This window comes from Chionomys nivalis, chromosome 11, assembly GCF_950005125.1.
Source record: "Chionomys nivalis chromosome 11, mChiNiv1.1, whole genome shotgun sequence".
Classification (NCBI taxonomy): Eukaryota; Metazoa; Chordata; class Mammalia; order Rodentia; family Cricetidae; genus Chionomys; species Chionomys nivalis.
This window is the reverse complement of record NC_080096.1, coordinates 48,758,217-48,766,855: the sequence shown is the minus strand read 5'-3', so window position 1 is coordinate 48,766,855 and position 8,639 is coordinate 48,758,217.

The following is an 8,639-nucleotide window of genomic DNA, read 5'->3' as shown; positions in this document are numbered from 1 at the left end:
GTTAATTTAAGTGTAAGAGCTAATTAGTAATAAGCCTATAGGTAATAAACTATTGGCCAGTTTGTAATTAACATTAAGCCTCTGAGTAATTATTTAAAAGCAGCTGCAGGACAGAGCGAGACAGAGAAACCTCCATTTACCATATTCAGGAGGAACTGAAATGAGTGCTTGCATTGATTGTGTAATAGAAACCAGAGTCCTTGAACAGACCAAGGACTCTGCAGAGGGCACATGCATGCATGTAAAGATATATGGACAAAGGGGTTCATGTCATGACTCGACTCACGGCGTCACACTGCAGCTCCATGATGAGATTTTTAAGTTTTCTCGTTTTTCTTTTTCCTTTTTTTTCTCTTAAATTTCGTTTTATTTGGGGGGTGTGCAAGGGCAGAAGGTGGATGTAAAAGGATGGAGAAATGAATGAGATCAAGATCCATGATGTAAAAGACACATAGAATACATACATATATACATACATACATACATACATACATACATACATACATACATATGCTGTCCCCAAGCCCAACCGAGAACACAACCCCCATCTCTTGCTTAAGATGTTTCCAGATCACAGGACCAGAGGATTGGGAAAGACCATGATGAGCACACAGTTGATTCTCCTAGTCAACGTCTGACCATCCTCAGTCTGACTGCCATGGCCTCTTGCATGGATGCCTCCCAGGAAGGAGTTTGCAGATAAACAAGCTAACTTAAAAATCGAAACTGTCTGTGGGTCATGGGCACACGTCTTAACACCACGGAGCCAGGTTTCTTCGTTTGTAAATGTGCCAGAAATCAGCGCCTTTGCAGAGTTATTCTGGTTGTTCTAACAACTTGAAGCACTAGGTTTGCTTTTTCTTCTCCCTGCTCCTAGTGATGAAAAACTAGCCCGGCTCATTATCATCTCTGATTCCTGTCATTTTACTCCCTTTAACAACCGTTTTTGACACCTAAGTTTGATGCTCTTCCATTGTTTCTCAATTACTTTGTATCCATGGGTCATGACCTCCCAATGAGACGGAGGATAGCCACCATATTTTATATTTCTTAGGGTCCCCCCAAAGGATTTAAGTCAATCCAGGGCATGCAGCAATATACAGGGAAACAGTAAAACATGCCAAATGAAATGAGCAATCCATCATCGCCAGGGTAACTTAAAACCGGCCACACTCAATGACCTGCCATTTAATTGGAGTTTCCCGTAAATGGGCCCCCTTTCTATGGTATCCATTTTCAAGTTAAAAAAAAAAAAAGAACAGAGTGCAACCCTTTGCTTTTAAAAAGAAATCTCTTCATGCACCTCACGTTTTCCTTTGACCCATGACTTCATAACCAGAAGAAAAAAGAAAAGAAAGATCCCACAGAGCACCCGAAATTGTCCAACTCAAATGTTGTTTCCTCACTATCAGACAGGAGTGCTGAGCCATAAGATATCCCCTCTCCCTCCCCCTCCCCTTTGCTTACCCACCTGTGACTTAAAGACAGAATTTTAAAAGGTTGATTTAAAAAGAAACAAAGTCTATGTAAGAACTGTACAGTTCTCATGTCAAGGGAATACAGGTTAGAATACATTTGACCACAGTGGCTGAAAGGCAGAGAAGTGCTATAAAGAATCTATTGGGAGAAGCAGGATCAGAGAGATGTGGTGCACTTCTCTTAAGTGCATATCACTTAACTGCATAATCAGCTTGTGTTCCCAAGAATTATGCAGTCTCTGTCTGGCCCCCATTAGATTGAATGTGTTGCTACTCCAGTTAATTGCATATCAGCAAATTGCATAATTCAGCTATATGCACCCTGAACTGAGTTCCAAATGCCATCCAGTACAATGTAATCAAACTAGGGGAGTGAAGAGCCGGAATACTCATGAGAGTCTGCCCATTTGTCACATTTGCTTTGGATCGTCTGTGCTGTACAGCGGGCAGCCCGTCGCTCACAGGACTGGGTGCCTTGGGTTCCCGTGTGCCCCCCTGCAACAGCAGCACTGTCTCCTGTAGCCCCCACACCAAAATTAATTAAAATGTGCCCAAGAGAAAACGGGATGTCAGCCTGCGAAAGTCTGATTAAAAAGTAAAAATTCTGACTCATCGCTACGGTGCTGATTTCCCAAGACCAGCGGTAATGACGAGGGAGGGGAGAGAAAGCTCGGGCTGTGCTGGGTTCTGCCATCGACTTGCTTAGCAAGTGTCTCCCCTGCCTTCTCCCACCCTAGGCTTGCCTGCCTTCCAGAGTTCTTATGAGTGCCGAGGGCTAACCTGCACATTGATGTGGGTGGGTGTCAAGAACTGTCTGCAGTGCGGTAAGGATGGTGTGCTCCACATCAAAGAATGGAGCCTCCGCCAAAAGGATGCTGGCGCCATGGCTCAGGGAATGGAGGGACAGCACGTAACTTGCAAGCCTAACAACTGGGGACCAAGGTGGTGGAAGGAAAGCACTTACTCCTCCAGTACTCCCCTGGCCTCCACATGTGCCCTGTCGAAGGCACAGTCACTTGAGTCATCAGGGGCCCACAAGGTGTTTCAGTGGGTAAAGGGGTCTGCTGCCAAATCCGATGACCTGAGTTCAATCCCTAGAAATCCCATAGTGGAAGGAGAAAGCTGACTCCCAAAATTCTCCTCTGACTTCCAAATGTACTCCATGACATGTGTGCCCTCGTTCATAAACAACAACAAACAAGTGTCAAAGACAAAGAATCCACCAAGCTGAAACGCTTCAGTGTGAACAAGAGCGGTGGGACCTGGTAAGACAGAGATGAAAAGAAGCAAATGCCTCTAGGTTTTGGGGAAGCCCTTGAAAAGATGGGTCCTAGTTTAGGTTCTGATACTTTGTTTTACTTATTTATTCGTATGTTTATTTGTGTGTGCGCGCATATGCATGCGTGCGTGTTTTCACACATGCCTTCGGGTGCTTGAGGAGGCCAGAGGAGGACACCAGAGCCCCCGAGCAAGAGGCAGTTGTGGGCTGAGACTCCAAAGCGGGGTCCTCTGCAAGAGCAGCAAGTTTTCTTAATCACTGAGCCCTCTCCCCAGCCTTTTGGTTCCTTTTACTAAAATATTTTATTACATTAATTTCTTATGTGTGCAGATGTGTGTATGCCACTGAGCATGTGGAAGTCAGAGGACAACCTTCAGGAGTTGGTTTTCTCCTTCACAACATGGGTTCCAGGGCTCAAACTCCAGGTTTGTACCTAATTGTCAGGTACCTTAACACCTTGCCAGCCCTTGGTTTAGTTTTTACTTTGTAAGAACTGTGCACCTTCTTGAATCTACATGCACACGTACAAACAAGGAAGTCCTTATTAGGCTGCTTGTTTGGCAGAAATAACAGGACATCCACAGCAATCAGCAACAAGTTTGGGGTTTGGTTTTGAAAGAAACACCTCCTACGCAATCTCCAGTATCCCAAGAGGGGTTGTCTTGCAGGGCTGCATTGTGGAATCCAGAGGAAATGCCCACATGCCAGCTGGCACCCTTGGACTGCAGCCCAAGGACCTCAGAGTCTCCCTTTGTTCTCTGCAGATTTCTTTGCACAGATATCCTGCTGCTGGTGTATCCAGCAATACTCACTGCTATCTTTTCAACACCTACCTATCACATATTCTTCTGAGCCATCTGCAGAAGTCTCTAAGTCACCTGTCACCAAACCACAGAGGAGACAACTGTGGAATGGTAGAAAAAATAGATTCATCGTTCAATTTCTTTTATTATTCTGGGAAAAGCACTTAGTCTCACGAAGCCTTGGTTTCCTTTCCCCACACAATGAAGCCGACAATAGTACCTACCTTCTGAAGCTTCGCAAGGGTTAAAAGGGAGTGTTTGGGCAATGCATTAGACACAGTGCTAAGTGGTGTGACCATTTACAAGCACGGGGCTCTCGTATTACCCAAGATAAACAGCGATGAATTATGCATCAATATTTTTACCGAATACTGAAGTGAGATTTGTTTCTGCAAGCATTTGGGCTTTAGACAATTGAATCTGCATTGTCTTTGGCTCACTTAAGTGACTAATAAAGGACTCTGAGTTTGGAATGAGGGTCCCATGATATATCGTAAAATGTGAGCATAAGTGGTCCTAGAAACTGGTAGGAGATGAAGTGTCTCGGTATTTCCACTCTGACCAGCTGTATGGGGTGCAGCCACGGTCAGTGGTCCGAGAAGACCATGTCGGGATGCCTGGAGAAGCTCACCCAGAGAGTGGGTTTTGAATGCCAGTGGAATTGATGCAGAAGGTTCAACTGAGCAGCTGTTACGAATGTGAGCATCAACTACTCTTCATCAGATCAACCAAAAACTCTGTAAAACAAATATTTGGTGTACCGTTCAAAGCCTTTCAAAATGTGGATCACTCATCAATAACCCCCAGCACCAGGTGCAGAACCTGGTAGAATTATGCATTCAATAAACAACAGTTGATTCAGTTAAATAATGACTCCAACCTTCATTTCCAACCTCCTCTTTCACTGTCTCCCAGCATGAACACTTTCGCTGCACTGAGGCTAATCTACTTTATTTTCAGAAACACGGACTCACTGGCTCCTACCTCCAAGCCCAAAGGCTTCTACCTCACAAGCTTGTTAAACAGTCCATGGTCACTCGTTCTTCTCCTAGTCAGATTCTCTGTGCTTTTGAAGGCAATGGTTTTGAACTGTTAACTCCACTAAGCTGGAACCGCCTTTCTCAGGGTCTTTCCTGTATTCCTACTGGACCCAGAGAAAAAAATCACAAGAGTTCTGGAGAATTCAACTCTTGATACACGTGGTGACTGAGAGGGGCACAGCTGTTCACCGGTTCCCACAGATCCTCGCTCTCCCCTGTTCCGACATCAACTTGTCTCCACAGCTGGCCCCACTGGCCAGTAGGTACGGCCAACCTTCCTTGCCCTCCTTTACCAGTTTTCTTCAATGATTCCACTCCAGCAGCTGGCTACACATGGTCTCCCAGAATCCCCTTGCAAGTTCCTGCTCACCTGTAGCTGGAGGCTGCTTGTTGGTTCCCGACCACCTGGCTAGCTTAGGCCTGAAATAATCACACAGAAACTGTATTATTTAAATCACTGCTTAGCCCATGAGCTCTAGCTTTGTATTGGCTAACTCTTACATATTAATTTAACTCATTTCTATTAATCTATGTATTGCCATGTGACTGTTACTGGCTAAAGTTCCCAGAGTCTGTCTCTAGTGGAGGCTCCATGGCTTCTCTCTGACTCTGCCCTTCTTTCTCCCAGCATTCAGTTCTGTCTTCCCCACCTACCTAAATTCTGCCCTGCTATAGGTCTAAAGCAGTTTCTTTATTCATTAATGGCAATCACAGAATACAGAGGGAAATCCCACATCACTCATCAACCAGGATAGCTGGCATTTCAGGGCAGAGGCTAGATACTGTTGTTATTTCTGATCCTTGGTCCCCTTTCTGGACCTGACTTTCCCAGTTCCTCTCATAGCATCTAAAAACTGTAATAAATCACTTTTCAAAATACTCAGTGGTTCTGCTTTTGGATTCAACCTGCACACAATTTATGCAACCGCTGCTCTTTGATGCATTATCTGACTACTCCAGAGTAATTTCTTCACCTGGTTTTGGCGTGATGTGCTTGCTTCCTCCACTCCTAGCAACCACATTCCTGCCTTCTATTGCATTTGTGCGTACATGCTTAAATGCAAAGTTGGTGTCAGGAAAGCTAAGGAGTAGATAAAAACTTACATGGTGTCCCTGTTACCATTGTCTCCACGATCACTTAGAGGAAAGTTTGTTTTGATGGGATCAAATCCTTCTCATTAAGCCTGAGCTCAGCCTTAGATTCTTTTTGGCACAGTTGGAGCTGGCACAGATGAAACCCACCTTCTTTTCTTCTTCTTCTTCTTCTTCTTCTTCTTCTTCTTCTTCTTCTTCTTCTTCTTCTTCTTCTTCTTCTTCTTCTTCTTCTTCTTCTTCTTCTTCTTCTTCTTCTTCTCCTCCTCCTCCTCCTCCTCCTCCTCCTCCTCCTCCCCCCCTCCTCCTCCTCCTCCTCCTCCTCCTCCTCCTCCTCCTCCTCCTCCTCCTCCTCCTCCTCCTCCTCTTCTTCTTCTTCTTCTTCTTCTTCTTCTTCTTCTTCTGTCATTGTTGCTGTTTTTCAAGACAGTTTCTCTGTGTAGTCCTGGCTGTCCTGGAATTAGCTCTGTAGACAAGGCTAGCCTTGGATTGACAGAGATCTGCCTGTCTCTGCCTCCTGAGTGCTGGGCAGGATGGGATTAACCCATCTTCTACATTTAAAGTCCCTGATTTATGCTTCATCAGCAAACTAACAAAAACAAAGGGTCAAAGAACAGGCGTACACAAAGTTCAGGTGTCAATCCCCTCCCTACTTCCTGCACCACTGTGCTTGCTTTTCCCACGGTGGGTAGACAGTAATATTTGTGAAGTATCAGTGGAGTCTTCAGAAAGTGAGCCAGATGTGTTCTACAAACTCATGACTCACGGAGATCTCGCTTGTGGACTGTCCATAAGTAAGGGGGCAGCTGGCACACTCTTCCTGCATTTTAAAGCCTATTCAGGCATGAGAGATGGTGCACAATTTAATCCCAGCATTTGGAAGGCAGAGGCGGGTGAATCTCTGTGAGCTCAAAGCCTTTTTTTTTTTTTTTTTTTTGGTTTTTCGAGACAGGGTTTCTCTGTGGCTTTGGAGCCTGTCCTGGAACTAGCTCTGTAGACCAGGCTGGTCTCGAACTCACAGAGATCCGCCTGCCTCTGCCTCCCGAGTGCTGGGATTAAAGGCGTGCGCCACCACCGCCCGGCCTCAAAGCCTTTTAAATCCAATATATTTTAAATTTAATTGTGTTATTGTATGTGCAGGGTGTGTGGCCTGCATGTATGTGCACCACGTGCATGCCTGCATGCCCTCAGAGGCAAGAAGAGATGTCGGACTCCTAGAACTGGAATTACAGATGGTAGTGAGACACCACATAGGTTCTGGGAATTGAACTCAGGTTTTCGCAGCCAGTTCATCAGCCCCACTGCCTTTTAAATTTTATTTAGAGCCAAGACCTCAACAAGTTGTCCAGGTCAGCCTTAAGTGTGTTTCTCCTGCTTCAGGCTCTTTGGTCTCATGTTAATGTTATGCCCTTGTTAGGTATTTTATGTGTGTCTCAAATAAAAGAAAGGCTGGGTGGTGGTGGCACACACTTTTAATTCTAGCACTCAGGAGGCAGATGTTTGAGTTCAAGTTCCAGGACAGACAGGGCTGCACAGAGAAATCCTGTCTCGAGAAACCAAAGTAAATAAATAAAAAATAATAAAATAAAGCAAGGACTGGCATAATGGTAAATAGGAATAGTTGTTGAAAAGATGAATGAGGAATTTGTTTATTTTGTGTTTGTCCATGATGTGTGTGTGTGTGCATGCGCGTGTTCTGATGCCATGTGGAGGTCAGAGGCCAACCCCAAGTATTGGTCTTCAGTTTGTTTGGAACAGAGTCTCTCTTATTGTTCCCCACTCTGTGTGCCAAGTTAGATAGACTACATAGTGTCTAAATTCACTTTCTATTGTGGGAATAAACACCACGACCAAAAGCAACCAGTGAGGGAAGAGTTTATCTGACTTCTACATCCTACTCATAGTCCGTTATTAAAGGAAGCCAGGGCCAGAATGTAAGACCAGAACCTGTTAGCAAGAAATGAAGCAGAGCTTATGGGAAATGCTTCTGAATCCTACCTTATGGGAGTTCCAAGGATCCAAACTCAAATTATCAGGCTTATAAGACAAATGCTTTACCTGCATGAGTTTTACAGTGCTGGTATATCAAGCAGAATAAATGATCCCAAAAGATATTCACATGCAGATTCTCAGAACCTTATATTGTTTTATACAGCAAAAGTGACCTTGTAGATGGAAGAATTGTAACCTCTGTGCTGTGCCTAACTGGAGCCTTAACCTCTACTGTGGTGGGTTGAATAAGAATAACCCCCACTGGCCAGTTTTGAATGCTTAGTCGTCAGAGAGTGCACTGTTCGCAAGTATTGGAGGGATTAGGAGGTGTGGCCATGACATGTCATTGGGGGTGGGCTTTGAGGTTTTTTACAAGCCCACACTCCAGCCCAGTGCTTCTCTTTTTCTCTTTCTTAGCCTGTGGATCAAGATGTAGCTCTCAGTTACTGCTCCAGCACTATGCCTGCTTCCCTGCTCCCTGCTGTGATAATGGACTAAAGCTCTGAAACTGTAAGCAAGCCCCCAATTAAATGCTTTCTTTTATAAGAGCTGCTGTGGCTATGGTGTCTCATCACAGCAATGGAACAGTCCATGGTATAGGAAGGTACTCGGCATGCTACCAGAGGAGAAGGGTACACCAACACAGCTAATAATTCCTCAGTCTACGATGGTAATGTTTGCTTGATATGCTGGTGCAATAGAGGCAGATGGTATGGGAGTAACTTACACTTTCTGATTGGATTTAAGGCTCACTTCATGAGATGGAACCCATGCCCAACACTGCTTAGATAGCCAAGAGCCTAAGACTAGACAGGCCATGAATTTACAGGAAAACCAAATACTATTGTTTTGCTAAGTAAACACAGCAATAAAATGACTCTTAATGACATTCTGCTACACTGATGGTACCTTGCTCGGCCATCAGCAGAGAAACTTCCTCCTATATGAGATGGGA